Source organism: Lissotriton helveticus, chromosome 4_1 (assembly GCF_964261635.1).
Source record: "Lissotriton helveticus chromosome 4_1, aLisHel1.1, whole genome shotgun sequence".
NCBI lineage: Eukaryota > Metazoa > Chordata > Amphibia > Caudata > Salamandridae > Lissotriton > Lissotriton helveticus.
In genome coordinates, this window is record NC_136063.1 from 1753495320 (window position 1) to 1753520337 (window position 25018).

Sequence of the window (25018 nt, forward strand, 5' to 3'; positions counted from 1 at the left end):
CTCGGGCTTTCTTCATCATAAAGGGGAACCTGTGTGCCCTCTGTATCTCCCTTTCCCACTGCCACTGAGACTCCGGAAAGGCCCCCTTTAACAAATTAATCACGAATTACCTAACGTCCTGCACTTCTGTCCCTTCTGCCACACCCAAAAGTCTAACATTATTCCGTCTCTGCCTGTTTTCAAAATCTTCCATCTTCCAACGCATGTCCTCTGCCAACTTCTCCTGTTCTGATTTGAATGATTGCCAGTTTCCGAGTTCCCGACATCGTCTTCAAGCCTGCCAGTATGCTCTTCAACCTCCGTTACTCTGTCCACGATTTCATCATACAGTTTATTAACTTTCCTCAGGGTATTCTGAATTTTCTTTGAGGCCTGTCTTGCTCTGCAGCTTTCTGGCCTTGCTTCCCCTTGCATCTGCTTAAGAGTGCTAAATAAAATGTCAAAAGAATCGCGGCGGGGGGAGCCCCAGATGAGGCACCCCAGCACTAGCGTCCTCCTGATAGACCTGCGAGGTAGCAGAGTAGTCCCATAGTAACCGCTTCTCGGGGTGTAGGGGGGACCCGGACTTCTGCCTCCTTGATTTTGAGGATTTTCTCTTCATCGTCGATTCTTTTCCTGATGTACTAGACCCTGCCGGGTTGCCTTTGTTTGCTAGACTGACCCTGCTGCCCCAGGTGCTATCCAAATGTTTTGAGGCATTCATTTCTGCCTCCACGAGCATTAAGGCCCCAACATATCGGCATTCGTATCCCCCGAGTCTATGGTTGGATACCCCCCGTGTCCTCCTTTGCCTCCATCTCTCATTCCATTCGGTGGCTCACCTCTGCTGTATGCTTCTCCTGTTGCTTGAGCCTCTGCAATGAGCTTCTGATCCTGCTCCTGTGTTAGAGCGGGCCGTTGCTTGGCAACCAAGTTCTCTATGCCCTCACCGTCTGTAAGGTCCTCGAGGACGTTTCTTCCAGTATCCACCAACGCGTCTGTTTCGTGAGGCGGATCGGCCTGCTCGGGAGTCCTCGACGAAAGAACCTCTGCCAGGGTAGGTTGCCGCATTCCTAGCTCTCGGATCTTGTGCTTGCCATCTCCTTTCCCGAATGTAATCATAGCGGGATTACGTGCCTCCGCTGGGGATCCATCATTGCCTTTGGCGGCCACGCTCGGCTTTCCCCGCATCTCTCCTTTCTTTCCTTTCTCTATAAGGGGGAATATTTTTCTGATCGCGCCGGGGGCCTTCCCGGCGGCAGTGTCCGTCTTTGCAGTAGCAGCCACCCCTGCTTTTGTTGCTGGAGGGTCTGGCAGTTCTTTAGCCTTCTCGATCCCTTTTTCCGATTTTGCACTCCGGGGGGGTATCTTAGGCGCCATGCTCTGCCTATCAAGCAGCCTTGCAGCCTTTCTTTTAACCTAGACCCAAGCCAGTCCAATCCAAAGGGTTCGCTTCTTAAAATAACTATATTTGTGCAGTCCTCTAAGCCACCATAAATCTGAAGCCATAAGGGGTATTCATCAGGGTTACACAGTATCCTACTCGCCAGTCAAACCATTGATGCGCAGGAGAGGGAATGGATGCGACCTCTCAGCACAACTTTGCAGCGGCCATCTTGCCGATCCCCTGCAGCACAGTTCAAAATGAGAAACTTTCCATGCAAACCAGTTTTGGAGCAAGTTCCCCCTCACCAGGATTGGTGCCACTCTGATTACTTGGTCAATGGCAGAGGTAGGCCTAGGTGTGAGTTATACATGCCTGTGACATGAGCTGTCACTTTCAAGCGTGTGCAGTTGGTGGACTTACCCCCACCCAGCCTATCATGTCAGGAGGAGGTTACACCACCTCTTTTGTTCCCTTTCCTGGGCTTCATTTACAACTCCCTGAAGGGATGCCAGCAGGCTACCAGGTGACAGTTGGGAATTAAGTCTGAAAAGGAGAATAGAGGTTGTAGGCAGTTAAATGCCAACTTCCTAAACGTAAACACTTAGGGCAAACAAAGAAAACACAAGTAGATGATGAACGGAGAGCTAAAACATTTCAGACACTCACCCCAGTCACAGCTCTGCATTGAATCCATCATCTTTTTTAGCTCACTTTGACATCCCAGTTCTGACCCAGCCAAATGCAAATCAATCTTGACCCTGTGCCTCATGGGAACAGTCCTGACCGTACTGCCAAGCTAGGTCTTCCCTTGACTGGAAACAAGCATCCTGGGAGCAGTTTCGGGGTAACACCGATCATCAGCCAGGCTAGCTTGAATCCAGTGGCAAAGTGAGCAAGGGACCCATGCGTCTGGGGATACCATGACAACTCAGGGTGAACAAAGCAAACACAAGTAAATGATGGACGGAGTCTGGAAACTTTTCAGGCACTCACCCCCAGTCACAGATCTAGGTTGAATCTATTATTGTTCTTTAGCTCACTTCGCCAACCCAGTTCAGACCCAGCCATATGCAAATCAGTCTTGACCCTGTGCCTTATGGGAACAGTCCAGACCAAATTGCTAAGCCAGGTCTTCTCTGGACAAGAAACACGCATCCTGGTACCAGTTTCGGCGTAACAACCCTCACCAGCTAGGCTAGCTTGAATCCATTGACAAATTGAGCAAGGGACCGACTTCTGGGCATGCCTTGTCAACTTAAGGGTGAAGAAAGCAAACACAAGTAGATAATGGGTGGAGTGCTGAAACTTTTCAAACACTCAACCTTAGTCACATATCTGGGTTGAATCCATCATCATTCTTTAGCTCAATTCGCCACCCCAGTTCAGGCCCAGCTATATGCAAATCAATCTTGACCCTGTGCCACATAGGAACAGTCGAGACCGCATTGCCAAGCCAGGGCCTCCCTGGACCGGATACTAGCATCCTGGGCCTGGTTTTGAGGTAACACCCCTCATCAGCCCGGTTAGCTTGAATCCAGTGGTAGAGGGAGCGAGAAACCCACGCCTGGGCATACCTTGCCAACTTAGGGCAAACAAAGAAAACACAAGTAGATGATGGACGGATCCCTGAAACTTTTCAGACACTCACCCCCAGTTACAGATCTGTGTTAAATCCATCATCGTTTTTTAACTCACTTCGCCACCCAAGTTCAGACCCAGCCATATTCAAATCAGTCTTGACCCCGTGCCTCAAGTGAACAGTTCAAACCGGCAGTCAAGCCAGGTCTTGCCTGGATCAGAAACAAGGATCCTGGGACTGGTTTCTGGGTAACACCCCTCATCTTCCAGGCTAACTTGAGTCAAGTGGCAAAGTGAGCAAGGGACCTACGTCTGGGCATACCATGCCAACTTGAGGCAAACAAAGCAAACACAGGTAAATGATGGATGGAGTGCTGAAACTTTTCAGACACACAACCCCCAGTCTCAGATCTGGGTTGAATCCATCATTGCTCTTTAGCTCACTTTGCCATCCCAGTTTAGACTCAGCCACTAGTAAATCAGTCTTGACCCTGTACCTCATGGGAACAGTCCAGACTGAACTGTCAAGCCAGGACTTTCCTGGACCGGAAACAAGCATCCTGGGGCTGGTTTTGGTAAAGCACCCTTTATCAGCCAGGCTAGCTTGAATCCAGAGGCAAAGTGAGCAAGGGACCCATGTCTGGGCATACCCTGCCAACTTAGGGCAAAGAAAGCGAACACATGTAGTTGATGGACGGAGTGCTGAAACTTTTCAAATACTCACCCCCAGTCACAGTTCCGGTTTAAATCCATCATCAATGTTTAGCTCACTTTACCACCCCAGTTCAAACCCGGCCATATGCAAATCAGCCTTGACCCTGTGACTCAAGGGAACAGTTCAGACCGAACTGCCAAGCCAAGTCACCCCTGGACTGGAAACAAGCATTCTGGACCTGCTTATGGTAACACTCCTCATCAGCCAGGCTAGCTTGATTCCAGTGGCAAAGTGTTCAATGCACCCATGTCTTGGCAACCCTGCCAACTTAGGGGGAATCAAGCAAACACAGGTAGAGAATGAACTGCTGAAACGTTTCAGACCCTCACCCCCAGTCACAGATCTGGGTTGAATCCATCATCATTCTTTAGCTCATTTTGTCACCCCAGTTCAGACCAGCCATATGCAAATCAGTCTTGACTCTGTGCCTCATGGGAGCATTCCCGACAGAACTGCCAAGCCAGGTCTTCCCTGGACCTGAAACAAGCATTTTGGGATCGGTTTCGGGATAATACCCCTAATCAGCCAGGCTAGCTTGAATTCAGTGAAAAATTGAGCAAGGGCCCCACTTTTGGGCATACCCTGCCAACTTAGGGTGAACAAAGTAAACACAAGTAGATGATGGACGGAGTGCTGAAACGTATCTGGCACTCATCTTCAGCCAAAGATCTGACAGTTCGGGCTGGACAGATCTCTGTTCTGCGGTGAATGTATGATATTGTTCTGCATTCTGTCCATCAATTGTTTTTTTTGCATTTTTCACCCCGAGTGGGAGGGGTATGCCCAGAAGTAGGTCTTCTGCTCTCCATGCCACTGGACTCAAGGTATCCTGGTTGATGAAGGGTGAAACCCCAATACGGGTCCTAGGGTGCGTGTTTCCAGTCCAGGGAGGACTTTGCCTGGCAGTTCAGGCTGGAATTTTCCCATTGGGTGCAGAGTCAAGACTGATTTTCGTATGGCTGCATTCAAACAGGAATGGCATGGGAAGAAAAAAACAATGAATTTAGGCCCAGATCTCTGTACTGGGGTAAATGTATGACATTGTTCTACATTCTGTCCATAAATTGTTCTTTTTGCATTTGTCACCCTAAGTTGAACGGGAATGGCCAGACATGGGTCAAGTGCTCTTCAGGCCACTGGAGTCAAACTATCTTGGATGATGAGGGGTGATACCCCAATACCGGTCCTAGGATGCTTGTTTCGAATCCAGGAAGCACCGGGCATGGCAGCTCGGGCTGGACTGTTCCCACTGAGTGGAGGGTCAAGACTGATTTGCATATGGCTGGGTTCTGTGGTATATAAATAAATAATACCGGATCTATTTTTGAATGAATGAATGAATAACAGATAGCTCAATAAAATAAGAGTCAAGATTCGAGGTAGTAGGAGTTTCTGCAGGTTTATTACAGCATAAGGACAGGATCAGGACAACCTGCATAGAACAGAGGTGACAGGGCCCAGCAGGACAACTGGGGCCCAGCAGGGGAAAAGAGGCCCAGCAGCTGCTGGGGCTTGGTCTGGGATGAGCGCGCTCGCTTTTAATAACAAAACACAGGCATATATACATAGCGCGAACACATAGCATTACATTGCAGTAGGCGTAGCAGTGGGTGGAGCAGAAGGCGTGACGCGTAGCAGTCGCGAAAGATAACAGTAAAAAGAGGTGTAACTGGGAGTATACATAGACATGTGATGCAAACGTAACAGAATATGTCATGAATGGGCGGAAACTTTGGAGGGGGCTACCTAAGGAGCCGGGACCTCTAACCTGATGGTGCGCGCAAACCGGCAATGACGTATTACTAGGAGAAGCTGGGGGCTATGAACTCTGTGCTAGGAGCAGAGACTAGAGTCTGGAGGGTCGGAGCGACATGTACCTAAACCCTATCTGGTATCTGATGTTTAGGGAACATGTTGATATAAACTAGAAGTCATGAGGGGAAAAGCTAACTTGATTCTAAGACTGGACCATGCATTATTCTACATGTAGTGCGTGATGAAGAATATTAAATGACCATTAAATACAGTATTTCTCTAACGTGGAGACGAGAAGGCTAGACAATGACGGAAACTATTGATACAGTTCAGTAGCTTAGGAATGCAGAGAAGGAGGACTGAACTGATAGCTGGAACTATAACATACTTTTGGCAGACTCAGAGGCAGAGCCAAGCTGCACCGGGCACTGCGAGGCAGGAAGTAAGTGAAAGGTCGAGGATACAGGTGGGGGCTGTATCGCTCCTCAGCGAGGCTTTCAGGAGACAGGAGCTGAATCTGATGTCCGGGCCCTGTTGAGGCCTGGAAACGGGGACTTTATAATGGAATAACGTGCACACTGAGAAACGTGGCAACGTAACTTTACATAGGCCTGATATTCGTAGTATTCACGAGGACTGGGAGCTGACATACCAGAGGTGGACACAACTGTAATTGCGTCATTAATCAGACATGGGGAATAACATATGCATATTGGTCATGCACACATAACATATGATGGATGAGGCGTAGGGACACAGAACATGGCAAAATTTACTTTTCCACATTCCCTCCTTGTCACTACGTTTCCATCAGGAAACATCAATATTCATGATACCGTCTATCATTTCATACAGTACCATTTGCTCGTCTCGAATTGTCTTGGAACGGGATTTAGAACGGGGCTTAAGACTAGGAATACAAGAGGTAGCACACATGCTGCAAATCGCAGGGCCACATTGTATACAGAGGCAGCAGCTAAATATGATCGCTACTGCTATACTTAGAAAGGACAGGACTTTCCATCCCCATGCGGAAATTATATTCCAGAACCAACCGGACCATGTCCAGGTGCCTGGGTCTTGATGTAACAGATGGGCAATTTTATGGAGTCTGGTTATAGCTGAATAAACAGACGGCGCGTTATTTGGAATAAAAATGCAGCAACTAGATCCGAGAACTCTACAGGCCCCGCCCCTATCGGCCAGTATGACGTCAAGGACGAGACGATTCTGTAAAACGACAATTCTCATAAAGGATTGCTCTTCGGTTAGGTTACCTAGAGCGGAGGCAGTCTCATCTACTACTGCTTCAAGGGTTCTTGTTAACCTACGGATTAGTTTACTATTTACAACTGTACCTAAATAAGGGAAAACACCTTTATCTATATCAATGAATTGTTCTGCGGCGGTTTCAGTATAATCGACAATCGGGAGATTTCTCTTGTGTCTAGTATGTACTAGGAAGGAATTCCTATGGTAGTCAGGTGGGGCTAGGAAAACAGGTGGCAGTAGGAAGGCAATGTAACAGGTTCCCTCCCAATCGAGGGGTAGACGAACATATGCGGTTTGACCACAAACAAAATAAGAATGACGTGAAGCTTTGAAAACAGATTTCCCACTGTCACTATACTGGATAACAGCAGTACATTCACTATGACCTACATGTACAGAACCATAACTACGGACACATAAATCGCCTTTGACTGGTAGTACTGAAATAGCAGGTGAGTCTGGAGTAGTATCAGACTGAACATTCAGGACCATGAAATTCGACGAATAATTACCTAAATTATAAACTTCATTTTCTAGATCTAAACCTGTTCTGTGGGGGAAACCTTGCTTGTCTGGGAAACATGTACTGTTAAGAAAAGACATATCTGTTGCGGATGACGTTAACGTGGACCATGCTCCACACGAACCATTATGTGAAAATGGATAAGGAAAGAGTGGCAGAACTCCCTTCGGTGTCTGGAAAGGGGGGAGTCGACCACACACCCAACAATTAGTGGCATTGCTGGTCTGGTGTGAGTAATGTAACATACGGATAAATGAGTTGTTGCGCATAGCGAGGCGGTAAGAATATTCGTGAGGAGGCAGATCACTAAACGTGTGCTCTACTGTAGCATTAGCAGACATATTTACATGAGGAACTGAAAAATACAGATAGAACGCATAGCTGGTGCAGGAAATCATTATGCTGATGAATAATATGAAACTTAGAAAAACGATACATCTGATTGAACTTTGACTGACTCTCTCACTATGGGGGTCTATTTTATACATATCAGAAACAGTCTAACCGTTTCACCTAGGGGAGGACTTATACAATCAAACTGACTGACTTATTTTGCTAGACCTGAGCTTTAACTTATACTCCTGTTGCGGAGTTTTCCCTAACAAGGGAGGGGTTGTAGTAATGTCTTTTGCGGGACAGTCCTTTAAAACAATGTTTTGGCAGTCTTTAGAATCTTGGGAATCCTTGGAAATGTTCTTGGAGACTGGTTTCAATCCATTGAAAAGTTTTACATGAGAAAGATGGACCCATCCTTTTCTGCCTTCCAACTTGACGGCAGTACGGGTGGTCAAGAGGACCTGACGTGGCTCTTTCCAACGAGGCTCCAGCGGACTTGATCTGTCAAAATTGCGGACCATCACAAGGGAACCTGGAACGATTTCATGCGGTGCCACCTCGGTGTTGTCTGGAAAGGCGGCAGCAACCTGTGAACGACATGAGTTGAGGGCAGACATCAAGGAAGCTAGGTAATCTGTCAGCATATTACATGAAACATCGGTAATACTTCGGGGTCTAGGAGTACCCCACATGTTAGGGGGGCGGCCGAATACGACCTCATACGGGGACAGACCTGATCTGGAATGTGCGACCATGCGCATATAAAACAAAGCGACTGGCAGAGCTACTAGCCAGTCCACACCTTTTTCTTTACAAACTTTTGCAATACGGATTTTCAGGGTCTGATTATGTCTCTCAACTAGACCGGCTGCTTCAGGATGGCGTACACAATGGAACTTCCACTGGTACCCTAACAACAGGGAAACGTGCTTCATTAACTCTGAGGAGAATGGCTGACCGTTATCAGAATATACGACTCTAGGGAGTCCATATCTAGGGAAAAATTCACGAACCAACTGCTTGGCAGTGGTCGCGGCTGTGTAATCTGGGACTGGATATGCTTCTGTCCACCTGGACAAAGCGCATACTACTACAAGGACATACTTGAAACCTCGACATCGCTCCATTTGAATATAATCCATCTGGAGGACCTCAAAAGGGTGGTCAGGGGGCTGGAAACCACCTTGTTCCACCGGGACACTTTTACCTGGATTAAACTGACAACATATCATACAGGTACGGACTTTCTGTTTGGCTGCAGCTCGTAAATGCTTATTGAACCAAATATTCTGGATACTGTCTAACATAGCTTTTTCTCCTAAATGTGCTGGACTATGTGCGGTATTGATAATGACTTGAACCATAGAGTCGGGGAGAAACCATGTGGCTCTACCCTTCGTTAACCATCCTTGATCTGTCTGGACCCCTCCTTGTTCAGACCATTTCTTGATTTCTTCGGGAGTAGCATGTAACTGGATATCTATGACATCTTGAGTAGGGTCCTTAACTGTCATGCATGTAGTCGGATCTGGAGTATGTGTCATGTTAACTGGAATGTCTGGAGTCTGTGCTGTAAGCTTGGCTGTGCGATCTGCTAGATCATTACCTTGGGAAATAATGTCAGTAATTTTCGTATGTGCTTTGCATTTCATGATAGCAATGGATGTCGGTAAATGTATGGCATCTAACAGGGCTTGAATAAGGAGACCATGCTGAATCTTGGTTCCATGAGAAGTCATGAAACCTCTCTCCTGCCAGAGCACTCCGAAGTCGTGTACAACTCCAAATGCGTAACGTGAATCTGTGTAAACATTAACTTTCAGGTTCTTGGCGTGTATACAGGCTTGTGTCAGAGCGACTAGCTCTGCTGCTTGAGCGGACAGGGTATCAATACGGTGTGTTTCAATAACTTCAGTGTCAGTAGTTACTGCATACGCGGCGACTAGTTCTCCTGTACTAGTTCTCATACATGAACCATCCACATAGAGTGTCAGATCGGGATCTGGTAACGGAATGTCTGTCAGGTCTTGTCTTGGCTTTGTCGTAATGTTAATTACTTCCACACAGTCATGTGGGTCAGAATTTGAACTAATTGATGGTAACAGTGTAGCAGGATTCAGGACGTTGCAGCGTCTAATTTCTATGTGTGGCTGGAACAGTGTCAATTCATAACCTGTTAAACGTGCAATTGTCAAGTGCTGAGTTTGTGTTCGGTTCAAAAGAACTTCCACGGAATGTGGGACTTGTACTGTCAGGGAATGTCCTAAAACTATGGAATCACTTTGTCTGATAGCTAGTGCTGTGGCTGCAACTGACTTGAGGCACACAGGCAACGCCTGGGCGACTGGATCTAATGTGCTAGAAAAATAAGCACAGGGCTTGTATTGTCCTGCTTGATCTTGTGTAAGAACAGATAATGCTGTACCTTCGCGTTCAGTAACGAAAAGTGTAAAAGGCTTACTGTAGTTCGGTGTAGCTAGAACTGGAGCTTGGCATAGGGCTTTCTTTAACTCGTTGAAACTAAGTGTATGTTCAGATGTCCAAGGGAGGACAGTCGATACGGCTGCCTCCTGTGTCGTTAACTGTATCAGTGGCTTGGCTAGAAATGCATACTGGGGAATCCATTGTCTACAATAAGAAGTAAGGCCGATAAAGGCACGTACCTCCTTCTGGGTTCTGGGCTGGGGAAGACTCGCTATTAACTGGATACGGTCGGGTGTCAACTGCCTACCCCTCTTGGACAGCAAGTGTCCTAAGTATACCACTTGCTGGACACAGAATTGAAGCTTCGAAGGTGACACCTTGTGCCCCATCTCGGCTAGGAAATACAAGACTGTAAGTGACGCTCGCTCGCAATCACGTTCAGAACGGGCTGTGATCAGTAGATCATCGACATACTGGAGCAGGGCAGTGTCAGTCGGCATATGAACGTTGTCTAGTTGTCTCTTGAGTGCTTGACTGTAAATACTAGGGCTTTCTGTGAAACCTTGAGGAGCGCGTGTGAACATATAGCTCCTTCCATTAAAACAAAATCCGAAAAGAAACTGGCTGTCTGGATGAATTGGAACACTAAAAAATGCATTCTTGAGGTCTATGACAGTGAAAAACGTGGCTTCAGAATCAATGGCTGTTAATAGGGAAGAGATATCTGGGACAACTGGGTACTGAGGGATAATACATTTATTAAGTTCTCGTAAATCAATCACTAATCGATATACTGGGGGTGCATTTGGATCAGTACGTTTCATGACTGGAATGATCGGAGAATTACACACATTGGAGTCAGTTTCTACAACTACTCCTTGAGCCATGAGCTCGTCAATAATTTTGGATAAGGCTGCTACAGCCTCAGGTGGCAATCTGTACTGTCTGATTCGGGGTAACACTACACCTGGTTTGAGAGTCACACGATGGGGTGTGATTTGCATGTAACCTACATCAGTTGGACCTTGCGCCCATAAGTGCTGTGGAACATTAGACAATCTTGAATCAAAATCTCGTAGTACATAGTGACCCTTGAAGTCACGTAGGAACAGACGTATTCCCTCTGGGGAACAGCAAATGACTGCACCTAATTCTTTCAGTGTCTTAATGCCTAACAGATTTTCTGGACATGACTTAGTAAGTAACAGATCAGTAGTGCGGGACAATGGACCTACTTCTAGAGTAACTGGCTTAGATATCTCATTAACTATTGGCTTTCCTGAAAATCCAAGGGAAACATTTCTTGAGCCTGAGAGCGGAGCCCCTGGAACTTCGGCATGACTAATTGTGGTCCTACTTGCCCCTGTATCGATCAAAAACTTTCTGTCTTTCCCTAATACTTGACTGTGAACATAGGGACCTTCTTGATCTACAGGTATCTCGATGAGAGGCAAGCCTACCTCCCTCTCTAGGCTGTTTCATGAATATGGCTGGTACTCTGGATACTCTGTCTGTGCATACTGGTACATCTGCGATGTAACGTGCTGTGTTGCAGCAATAGGCTGCGGTACTGTAACTGTCTGTTGTGCATTCTGTGACTGAGGAGTCTGTGAAACTTGTTCTTGTCTCGGCGGACGTGGTCTTTCTTTAGTCTTACCAGTAGCTATGTTGTGTTTCAGAACTGCACACTCGTTTATAAAATGACCTGGCTGTTTACAATAATTGCAGTTCCCTTTAACGGGAGCTGCAGGATGACTGACTTGATTCGGACCCCTCTTCTGACTGTCTTGAGGAACAGATTGTGCAACTAGCACTTTCATTTTCGTATCTTTCATACGTTTTCTCTCGTGTTCTTGCTCTTCCCTGATTCTATTCTGGTGATACTGGAGCATCTGGAGCATCTGGGACGGGGTGTTTGCTTGCCAGGTGCTTTCGACTTTCAGAACTCGGTTTTTAATTTGTGGACTTGAATTCTCGACTAATTTAGTAACGAAAAGGTGAGGGTATGACTCACTACTTGTCTTGAGACCACTGTTAATACTGAAACATTTTTCAAACCTAGAATAAAAATCACTAATATCTTCATCTTGTTTCTGTTTACAGGCTGAGATTGCATCCCAGTCTTCTTTTCTCGTTGTCAATAATCTGGGTAAAACTTGAATCAATAATTCTGGTAATTCTTTACATTTATCTCCAAGACCGGTACCTGGTACTCGTGCCTTGTCTTCAGCTTCTAGAGCTGTCCAATCGATCTTTTTCTCTCCCACCTCCCATTCTTTTTCCTTTAACTTTTCATACACCCCTGCGGGTAACAGGACCTTTAACATTTTAATGATATCTGGGTAAGTGTATTCTCCCATACGGAGCATGTCTTTTAATTCTCTATGGAACCCTGCTGGATCTTTGTCATGACAGGGAATTAATTTCTTCATTTCAAGAAGTTCCATCTTTGAAATCGGAGTGTATACAAACACTCGTTGCATTTCGCCACCCGTCCCTCTGACTGGGTGGACTTCTCGTAACGGATTCTGTCTGTCTATGTAGAATGATTTACTTTCTGGGGGTGAGACATGAACAAAATGCGGGTTCAGGAACGTTCTATATTTGTGGCGCTGTTCTAGAATGACACTAATTAAATCGGTACCTAGACCTCTCCATTTATACTGGAGTAACTCGTTCAGGATATCGTGTAACGGGCCTGGATCAGAGTGTTGACCCTCATACAGAGTAATGAGGTGCTGGATCATATACATACCCACCAGTCGTTGCTCGGCTGGGGGCAGTTTCAGAAACATTTGTGCCACTATTTCGTCTGGAAAAGTGGTAGAATCAGTAATCCATCGGACTGCTGATCGAGCTAGTTCTTGTTCATGCATAGTACTTAACTCACTATAACCGATTCGTGATTTCAGAATGTGATCGGTAGCTTGAAATACTTGTTCTAGAGAACCTTGTTCTGGTGCTGAATGATGAAAAATAGACTTGGGTTCTAGGCGTAAATGGCGATCTGGAAATCTAGATTTTCCTACATACGCTATTCTGGCGGGATTCTCGTCGTCTACCTCTTCAGTATCAGAGTTACTTTCTTTCTCACTTACTTGTGCTGCTTTACGTTGTTCGTGTATCTTTATTATCTCTTTACGGATTTTCTTGTACATACTCTCCATAGCACCGACGGTCTTGTGCTTACCCTCGGCTATATTATCACTCCACCTCGTCAGGATTCTCATTTCGGCGGAATCTTTAGACGGGTAATCTTGTTCTCTTATTAGACAATTGATCAGGAACTTTAATATCATGAGCTGGATCTCGGCTTTCCTTTGAGACATAGTCTCGCTAATACTTTCTGGATCATCCCCTGTACGGATGAAACGATATATTCTGTCTAGATCTTCTTTCATATTCGGTAAGGTGACTAGATACTCGGCCACCTTTCTTACGCGGAATGAATATAAAACCATATTATCCTCGCCTGGGACTGGATCATAGCAACATTCGGCAAGGGATTTTCTTATTTCTGCAACAGACTGATACCTAGGCGTACGCTGTAATGCTTGTGCATGTAATTCGGCTAACGTTAAACGCTTGTGTGGCGGCGGGGTTTGAGGAGGACCTCCTCCTGCGGCCCCTAAACTGGAGTCATCGACGGACATTCTTCGTGGCGGAGCGGGAAGTTGAAATGCTGGCTGGACCGGGGGTACCGTAGCAGGTACTCCGGTGTCTGGAAGAGCGGGAAGTGCCTGATTTACAGGGACTGGCGGAGCGCGAACAGGATTTGCATATTCGGGGACTGTGTCGTCCAAATAGGACGAAATAAAAATATCAGCTGCGGTCGGTTTGTGACGTAGCTTGGTCGGAACTAATGGTGGCGGGAAATTACTGGATGTCTCTGGGGTCGCTTTTGGCAAGCCCTCGGCAAGAAGAGGATACATACCCTTAATGAGGGCATGCCTCTGTCTGTCTGACTGTTCGGCTTTGACTTGTTCACCTATCTCGATTAATTCTCTTTCTTGGGCTCGTTCTTGGGATTCTCTACTTAACTCTGACTTTCTGACTTCCTTTTCGGTTCTTCTATGCGCTTCTTTACGCCATAACTCGATGGCATCTTTCTGTGACTGTCTGGCTTTCTTTTTCCATAATGCTTCTTCTACTCGCATGATACATTCGGCATCCCATGTACCCGATACGGGCCATCTATACTTTTCTTCTAACTGTTTGGTATACTCTACCCATAAATCTAGATATAATATGGCGCTTATGCCATGTTTCTGATACATAAAGTGACCTGGACTGTCCCTAGGCGGAACAGGAACTGCTGCTTCCAGCAGACCCTTTCTAGTTTTTAACTGACGTAACTTGGAAAATATAGGCATGACTGAACTGTAATCTGGACACAATACAATATACAATGAAAACACGAAATCACATCACACTCATACCACAACATTAAAATACATGAAGAACATTATAAATAACAGTTCGAACAGAATATTACCTGAAATACTGAGAACAGAAATACAAGAATTTTCTCGAGAACGGAACAGACTAGAGTTACTAGATGCACTGCTATAACAGTACGGAACATACCGGTCCCATAAAGGGACGCATCAAGACCCGTATCCACCTAGGTGAACATTTCGTTTGTGAGTCTGGGCACCACCAACCCACGGACCAGGAGTCAATTTAGATTGGTCCTGTCTAGATACTACCCCAGCAATGGTACTCACCGGGCAGCACGGAACGGAAGGCCTCGGATTGGACTGGATTTCTACGACGACGAACTTCGGACTTCAGTTACGGGTGGGCCTCCGGATACCTCGGACCTTGGACTCTCGGCTTGGGCTCTGGTCGGGACTCGCCGCGTTCCTCCACCGTCTCGTTCGGATGCTGGACCGCCTCCTCCGTCTCCTCCGTGGGCCTGAGGGATACTTGGAGCAGAAATATCTGCCAGTGCACGGTATAGTTCCGTCACGACTGCAGAGGGTCAGGGGGTCGGCGTGGCTTCACCGACGCGTGGGGAAAGGGCAAGTCCCTGTTCGGACGCCATTATGTGGTATATAAATAAATAATACCGGATCTATTTTTGAATGAATGAATGAATAACAGATAGCTCAATAAAATAAGAGTCAAGATTCGAGGTAGTAGGAGTTTCTGCAGGTTTATTACAGCATAAGGACAGGATCAGGACAACCTGCATAGAACAGAGGTGACAGGGCCCAGCAGGACAACTGGGGCCCAGCAGGGGAAAAGAGGCCCAGCAGCTGCTGGGGCTTGGTCTGGGATGAGCGCGCTCGCTTTTAATAACAAAACACAGGCATATATACATAGCGCGAACACATAGCATTACATTGCAGTAGGCGTAGCAGTGGGTGGAGCAGAAGGCGTGACGCGTAGCAGTCGCGAAAGATAACAGTAAAAAGAGGTGTAACTGGGAGTATACATAGACATGTGATGCAAACGTAACAGAATATGTCATGAATGGGCGGAAACTTTGGAGGGGGCTACCTAAGGAGCCGGGACCTCTAACCTGATGGTGCGCGCAAACCGGCAATGACGTATTACTAGGAGAAGCTGGGGGCTATGAACTCTGTGCTAGGAGCAGAGACTAGAGTCTGGAGGGTCGGAGCGACATGTACCTAAACCCTATCTGGTATCTGATGTTTAGGGAACATGTTGATATAAACTAGAAGTCATGAGGGGAAAAGCTAACTTGATTCTAAGACTGGACCATGCATTATTCTACATGTAGTGCGTGATGAAGAATATTAAATGACCATTAAATACAGTATTTCTCTAACGTGGAGACGAGAAGGCTAGACAATGACGGAAACTATTGATACAGTTCAGTAGCTTAGGAATGCAGAGAAGGAGGACTGAACTGATAGCTGGAACTATAACATACTTTTGGCAGACTCAGAGGCAGAGCCAAGCTGCACCGGGCACTGCGAGGCAGGAAGTAAGTGAAAGGTCGAGGATACAGGTGGGGGCTGTATCGCTCCTCAGCGAGGCTTTCAGGAGACAGGAGCTGAATCTGATGTCCGGGCCCTGTTGAGGCCTGGAAACGGGGACTTTATAATGGAATAACGTGCACACTGAGAAACGTGGCAACGTAACTTTACATAGGCCTGATATTCGTAGTATTCACGAGGACTGGGAGCTGACATACCAGAGGTGGACACAACTGTAATTGCGTCATTAATCAGACATGGGGAATAACATATGCATATTGGTCATGCACACATAACATATGATGGATGAGGCGTAGGGACACAGAACATGGCAAAATTTACTTTTCCACAGTTCAAACCGGTATGGCATGGGGAGCAAAAAAATTATGGATTTAGGCCCATCAATTGTTCTTTTTGCAACTTCCTAAAAGTGGCATTTTTAAATAGTAATTTAAAATCTGATTAACCATTAGATTACATTTAAGTCCTTGAATCATAGCTCTATCTATTCCCAAACCGAGGTTATGGATTATAAGGTGGTATAATGCAACCCAGTAATTTCCTACCGGAGAAGCAACCTTGCTAAAGTGAAATACAACTTTTGAGGTTTTTCACAGTCAAGGCATAAAAGCGAAAGCCAATATGTCCTACTTCTTTATTACCATGCAGCTTGTCCTAAGGGCAGTTAGGACCTACTTTGGGGGTGACTTATAAATATTAAAAGGAAATGTTTAGGTCTGACAAATGGTTTGTTTTGCGAGTTTGAAGTGGAGTCTTAAGACCTACACCCAGGCAGCAGAGGCAGGCTTGGAGACATGCTTTGCTTGTCACTTTAGCTGTGGCACAATAGGTGCTGCAGTCAACTATCCTGTGGGTACTCCAGGTATCATATACTAGGGACTTATAGGTACGTTAAATGTGCCAATTCTGATTTTTAACTAATTCACCAAGTTTTTATGGGTCAGAGAACATGCACTGGGTTAGTAGGGTCCCATTGTACAGAGTCAAAACACCAACACCATCAATGGAAACAAATGGATATGATCATGCAAAAATAACATTTTCTTACATACTCCCTTCATATAAAATGTGAGGAAACAATGTAGCCATTCCCTGGTGTAATGCACTTACCTGTTCCCAACTGTGGAGACAATACTGGAGCCGATGCTGGACATCAGCACAGAATGAGAGCAAAGTAATCAAAATCACAGATTGGAGTGTGTTACTCCTAGGGATAAGCTCAGAACACAGATTAGAGTCACTTGCACTACCTAGGTTAAATTTAGAACACAGGAGGGTGTTACTTGCACTCCCAAGGATAAACTCAGAAAACAGGTTGGAGTTACTTGTATTCCCAAGGATTAACTTGAAACACAGGTTTGGGTACGTGGTTCATCCATATTGCAGAGACACCCAGAGCTAAAGTCTTTAATCCTTGCTCAATCACACTTGTAGTTTCAAATTTGCAGGAAGGGTCTGGAGAATGTACACACAAGAAGCGCTGGAGTAAATCACATGAGCGCATGGAGGAAAAGTCTTCAGTCTTTGACAATGGTGATATTCGGTCCTGCTTACTAATATAGGAGGATTAGTATGCACTGACCTAATATCAAATACTTAGCCTTGTTCTTCCACTTGACTGAAGTTCAAAAAAGATCTTGAGAATTTGATTCAGGGAGTCCCAGGTGGTCTGAGTTCATTTGAACTTGAAAGAGACTAGGGTGCTTTTCTGTTTTAGCTGGATTCTTCAGGTGAGAAGGAAGAGTGATGCTCCTTCCACATGAAAGGAGGCCAAGCGATGACTCAGGGTTAAGTGCTCAGCGGATGTAGCTAGATCCTGTATGGCATGTGGGGCACATGGTTGTTTGAAGGTTCTCGATCCTTTGAATAAAATATGTGTTAATACACTTGCTTATATCTTCCAGAATAGGCAGGTGCAACTTGATGATCGGAACCAAATGACAGGAAATTAATGTATCGTTTTTGCTCGAGCATGCATAATGGAAAACACCAAGGACTTAGGAACAGCGGGAGCAAGGCATTCCATTGGCTTACGGGATTCTGGGGGAAGCTTGCAGGGATTTCAGAGCATTGGAATTATGGGTTTTAGGGGACAAGAGTCATGGTTTTATAATGTGCCGTTAAGAGCAACAGGGGTGAAGCAACCTGAGCCATGCACGCTTGGCTCACTACCCAGAAGGTGCATGAGGAGGTTATGACAGTTCCCCCCACAAGGCACGACCTACAGGGCATGATTTGTCTGGGGGAAGGGCCTGGAATGAACAAACCAGGCAAAAGGCATGAATATTGCTGGCTGGTTCCCAAGACTGCTCTTCTGGACCACACCTTTTCCCAGCAATCAAGTAAAACAAGTGTCCATTCTCACTATTATAATCAAGCATTCTCTGTTCCTCGAATTCCAAATTACAATCCAGTGTTATAAGTGAGTGATGGGAAACAGGACGGGTCTGGGCACAATAGGCTTCAGTAGGGACACATGGAAAACTGTATGAACGGGTAAATCTACTAAAAGTTGTCATTTCATAGCTACCGAGGGTTATTGATTCATTCAATAGAAAAGGGATCTACATATCTTGGTTGTAGCTTACGTCCCGACAATATCATAAAAACCTTGTCCCCAGGGCGTTCAATATCAAAACTCCTATTAATGCAATGGAGAGACAAACGGTCAAAGTCCAATGCTGCACCACCAATTTTTGAAAATTTTTTGGTTGGTGTGTTTAATATATTTTGCCCAAAATTCTCAAAATAAAAATAAGGGAAATTCCTAGTAAACTTCTAAAAGACAGTCAAAACAGAGCACTCTTTGCATCAGTCATGTACACAGGACATCCGACCACACTTACTACGTGTGAAAAAATGTGTTGAGAAAAGAATGACACCTCACGGGCGCACCACCCTTGGGGCAACTGGCAGGTGTTCACCAGATTATGCCCCTTTTCTCATCATAGGTTGTCATTCAATTCAAATGAAAAAGAAAGAAAAGTATTCAAAACAAACCAAAAAGATGTGTAAAGTGCAAAGGAGCAATAAGCATTCACTCCCTTCTGTGATCAAAAGTGCTTAAAATCAACAGGCACACCTTCCGCACAACTTTATTTTGAAATTAGGTGTGTTCTGTTGAACTAAAACAGGCTGGTAGCTAACTCTGCATACCTACCTTGGCTGTAGGTAATGGTATGCAAAGTTAGCTACCAGCCTTTTTTAGGATATAAAAATGTTTTCAGTGACTAGAAGTCACTGAAAACAAAAGTTTTAACAGTTCTTCTAACTATCCCAAAGAACACACCTTTACTGCCGCTACGCCTCGACCTTGGGGGTTAAAATCTATCTCCCTTTGTGCCGTGTTGAAAGTGCTCACATTCTGGATGAGACTCTGGACCAATAACACTCAAGTACCCGTAACAGATGCTGTGGAAGAATTACTATTGCTCCAAAGGAAATCAGGTCTCTTGAACTGGTTACGAAATGTTAAAGGGTGGCACTTCAAAATAGGCTAGGCAAGACTGTGGGGTGACCCCACTTTCCATTGCAAAAAAAAATATTCCTCACTTAAAAATAAAGTACTGGAACTATATTAATACTAGTTGCACTAAGACTGTGTCACATGGCACCTTAACCACAAATGTTTTAAATGTCAAAAACCTTTTTAATTTTGAAATGTATGTGGTAGAACTACCACAAGCATGTGCACTCAATATACAGTTCAGATTTGGCACTCTACCCCTAAATTCCATTAGAAGCAGGTGGACAAACTCTACCACTACTCCTATGTGCCCATCCTGTAACTCTGCTAGCGAAACTATTGAACATGATCTTTTTTCCGCTGATGTCTTGCGTGTTTTTAGTTCCGACACTACTAAATGGCTTGTTTTTACCTTATCCAGATATCTGTTATATGCCTGGTGGTTGAGGTCTAAAGTGGCAGCGGAAATGTAAACCCCCACTATCGATGTAGAGGGAAATTTCTGTGAGGACCCAGACGTGAGCCTAGTGCCGCATGTCAAATGCTTTAGCTCTACACAACATACAACTGATCACATACATTTTTATTCCTTTTTTATTCTTGAACTAGTGCTACACCCTGTTATTTTGTCTTTAAGACATTGTGCCTGATATTTTGATGTACACATGTTTTAATTGCTCACATATACTGATGAATTTATGTACTTTTATTTATTTACATGTTGTGTTTCATGATATGTGTATGATCATGTTATTGATCGAAATAAACAATATATACACCTCCCACTATGACCTGGGAAGCATCCGCCACCACACGGTAGGGATGCTCAGGGTCTGGATGTCTAAGTACTGGGGCTGTGGTGAATATCTCCTTGAATAAATGAAAGGCATAATCGGCCTCTTGGAACCACTCAAAAGGAACATTCTTTCTATCCAATTTGGCAAAAAGAGAATGTTCTGTCTCAGGCTCTGAGAGAGTGTAATCATGATGGCAGGGAAGTGTTGTGCCCTGAATCAAGTCTATTTGGCTACCAATTTCCCTATGAGGAGATAGATGTGTAGCTTTTCGTTCATCAAAGACGTCTTAAAAGTCCTGATATTCGACTGAAGCAGTGGCAAAGGATCTGGTTTAGGGTGCTGCACAAGTCAAGAGAGGTGGAACTTTCTGAAAGTTATTATAGCAATGAGTTTGGCAGCAATGGGATCCCAGGATGGATGTACCAGTCAATAGAAGGACTGTGGAGCTGAAGCCAAGGGATTTCTAAATCTCCTCGGCGGTCAGGGGATCATGCAAGCCCCCAATTTGCATGGGTTCTGTACTGTCCTGATTTTTAGACTATGTCCCTTTATGCTCAGACCGCACAACTAACAGTCTGGTTTTCCCGCGGGGGTATTTAATTAAACTATGGTCAAGCCTATCTACTAAGTAAATGAGCTTAAAAAAATATGAGGTTAAAAATACAATATGTGCCAAGAAATCGTTTAAGTCCTCCCCTAACCCTCCGTAAAAGAAGGACATCATATTTTTCTCTGGCAATGGGGTTTTAGTAACTAGCTTACAGAAGGCAGTAATGTAGCTAACAAAGTCCTTACTGTCCTGATGGAGTTTTAGCAACTCATTATCACTGTTCTGGACAAATGTGTGCATAGCAAATCATGTATAACCGGGTCATTATTTTCAATTAGTGGACTAGCCCAACTAGCAGCTGTACTCCGGAGACAGGATATGACAAAGGCTATTCTAGCAGTATCAAAGGGAAAGACTCCTGGTTTACAAAGAAATTGCAACTGGCACTGACTCCAGAATGCATCAACATTGTGAATCATTCGGGCTGGGCCAAGGGCATAGGAGTGGTGACTGTGACATGAACATGATTATAGTTTTCAGTAGTGGAGGTGCTTATTAGATTTTCCAAATTGCTAACATGTGGGGGTTGTAGAACGGGGTATGTGCTTTTGGGAACCGCTCCATTCCCCACCTCAAAGAACCATGGTTCGATTGGACCAATTCGTCCTTAGGTAATTAATTTTCCCGTCGCAAAGACTGTACTTCATGCTGTACATACCCAAACACCCTTACTAAATCTAAAACACTCAGGGTGCTCTTGGGCAGGGCCTGTACCAGGTCATGAATGTATATCTAGTCATCCATGTTGTCCGAGAAGTAGAAGCATGCAAGGCTTGAACTTCTGTCATGCACTCATCTGGTCCCAACAGCGGAGACGACTCTGAAGCCAATGCTGGACCTCCAATCCTTCTCATAGCAGCACAAGATCAAGGGACCAAACACCTTAGATCAAGCACGGCTCCTAGAAGGAAGGGTGTTGGGATAAACTTAGAAAAGGGAGACTTGTGGTTTTGTAACTGTTCAGAGGCTGTGCAACACTACAGAACAGGATTTGTCATTTATGATAATTTCTGCATTTGCAAGGTAGATGTTCACTGGGCTAGAGACTCTTGTTTTGTGATGACACAATGCACTGGAAATACCAATAGGTGGCAGTTATCATCATAAAATTATTGGTCTCTCCATACAATGACCATGCATTTACTTCAGTGACATACACGTACAGGTGTTACCAGCAGCACAGCATGAGTGCAGAGTAACCAAAATCACAGATCGGAGTGTGTCACTCCCAGGACCAAGCTCAGAACTCAGATTGGAGTCACTTGCACTCCTAAGAAAAAACTCAAAACACAGGTTGAAGTTACTTGCATTCCCAAGTATAAACTGGGAACACACGTTAGAGTTATTTGCACTCCCAAGGATAAACTCAGAACACAGATTATTACATGAATTTAGAAGGATAAACTCAGAACGCAGGATGGATTTACTTGGACTCCCAAGGATAAACTCAGAAAACAGGTTTGGGCACAAGGTTAATGTATATCAAGCCTCAGTAGTGCTTTCTCTAGGCACTCCTGTTCATCAGAGAAACACTGAGCTAAAGTTTTTAATCCTTGCACAATCCCAGTTCTTGTGCCAACATTGCAGGAAGGGTCGGAGTATGAACACACAAGAAGCACTGGAGTAAATCACTGAGAAGGCAGATAGTCTATGACAATGCTGATACTCATTCCTGCATACTAGTGTAGGAGGATCAGTGTGCACTAACCTGATATCAAGTACATAGATTAGTTCTTCCACTTGACTGAAGTTTGAAGAAGGTCTTGAAGCTTTGACTTAGGGAGTCGCAGGGGGTCCGGAGTAGCTGTTCAGGAGGGAGAGATGAGAAAGTCATCGAGGAAGCCGAAGCCATGGGAACTACTGGTTCACTTGGACTAAAAGGAAACTGGAGTTCTTTTCGGTTCTGGCTGTATTTTTCTGGTGAGTGGGAAGGGTGAAGCTTGTTCCACAAGGAGTGAGGCCAAGTGATAACTCGGTAATGGGCGGGGTTTATATACCATCTCAAACGCTCAATGGATGTAGGTAGATCACTTGTGCCACATGGGGCACATGGCCATTTGTAAGGTTCCTGAACCCTTGAAGAAAACACATATCATTGCACTCACTTAGACCTTACAGAATAGGCTGTTCAGAACCAAATAACAGGAAACAAATTAATCGTTTTCGCTTGAGTGTGCATAACGGAAAATAATTCAAAGACATTAATAAAAGCTGTAGCCAGGCTTTCCATTGGCTCACGGATTCTGGGAAGAGGTTGCAGGGACTCAAGTGCAATGGAATTACGGGTTCTGGGTAATATCAGTCATGGTATCATAGCGTGCCATAAAACACCACAGGGGTAAAGCAACATGAGCCCTGCGCACTTTGCCCACTTCAGAGATCGTGTATGAGGGGGTTTGGACAGTTCCCCCTCATGAAACGACCTACAGTGTTTGTTTGTCTGGGTGACGGGCATGGAAGGAACTAACCAGGTGAGGGGTATGGACTTTTCTGGCTGATTACCATGACTGCTCTTCAGCTCCATAACCTTTCCGAGCAATCAAGTAAAACAAGTGTCCATTCTTACACTTCAAATCAAGGATTCTCAGTACCTCAAATTCTAAATGACCGTTCAGTGTTATAGGTGAGGGAGGGGGAACTGGAAGTGTCTGGACACAATAGGGCGTCAATAGGGACACATGGAACACTGGCTGAATGGAGAAATCATCTGACAGCTGTCATTTCACAGCTACTGGGTTAAGGATTCATTCAACAGAAAAGGGACTCACTTATCTGGATTGTAGCTTATGTGGCCTCTGTAATCACAGGTGTTTAGTAGACAGCCAAACTTGATCTGAATCCTTGTAGTCTGGCTGTTGTTGTCAATGTCTGTTAAAATTGTTTACCATACTCAACTTAGCTGGTATCAGATGTTTTACAAAGTCACGTATGACAGGAACATTTTCAGAATGCGCTTGTCCCACTACACAGAAGGCACGAGGGAGGTGTGACACCTGGCATTTCTTCTCATCTAAGTGGAAAATCCTGAAAAGGCCATTCATACTGACATGGTCGGTTCTAGGTCTGTCTTCCACTATAAAGTACTTGCCCTGTAATGAGATAGACCACCTCCACAGTTTTGTGTTTTGCCCTCTCATCTGAATTAGCCATCTGGGAGGTCTGTGGTAAGTTTGAACTTTGAAGTAATTCCCAAAGAGTTAGGGTCTCAGTTTCTCCAAGGATCACACAACTGTCTAAGTGGGTACACTTTTAAATTGTATCCTGTCGGAGGAATCAGAGTGGCCAACACCGCAACGCCACACCTCAATGAAAGTATGACCAAAGGGTGACGTTCCCACTCTGTCCCTGGGTTTGTACTACTATTGATGAAAATCTCTGGTGCCCCTTCTAAGTATGTTTACTAAGGCAATTATTGCCATATACCTTTCCCTACCATACAGTGATTAACTATGATAAGGAATCTGTATCCTAACGAAGGCCATTGAACCAGTTGGCTTGTTTTTAAAGGCTGAAACATGTCGCTGCAACAGACAGGTTAATGGAGATGTTGCTTCTCCCATATACCCTGTTATAATATGTTTTATCCTGCCAAGTGGGACCCTTAACAATATGTAAGAGGGTACCCTCTTAGACAGTTGTAATTGTTCCTCTTCCTGCAATAGGTAACCCTTTCATGAAAAACTTTTCTTTAAAAAATAAGCGCTTCACCCTGAGCGTTGGTCTAATCCAGGGTGTGTCAGAATCCCTATGATGAAGAATGCCACTACTTAGTGGGATAGGGCAATTTTAATAACATTATTGATTTGCCAGAAAGGTCTCTTATCTCTTTGACTTTTACCCCATTAGTTTGATGTGGCCCCAGGAAGAGGGGTTTTTATTTTTATTTTTCAGTCTTCTCGTGTAGTGAGTACTATTGGCCTGCAAGAGCCCTGCTGCTTGCCTTTGCTCGAGCGAGTCTTGATTCTCAAGAGGTGCCCCGCAGATCCTGCATTCCTTGGCTGGCATCAGTGAGAGCTCCTCCTGAACGAAAAGATAAAGTCCTGAAATTTGGGCTCCTCATTAATGTGAATGGGCTCGTTTGCACCAACACTCTGCTGCCTGAGACAACTTCAAATGTAAAGATCCAGTTAGACTCGCTCTTCACGCCAACAGTGACCTTCAATGCTGCTAAGGCACAATGTGAGACCTGTACTTTTCCGCAAGAGTG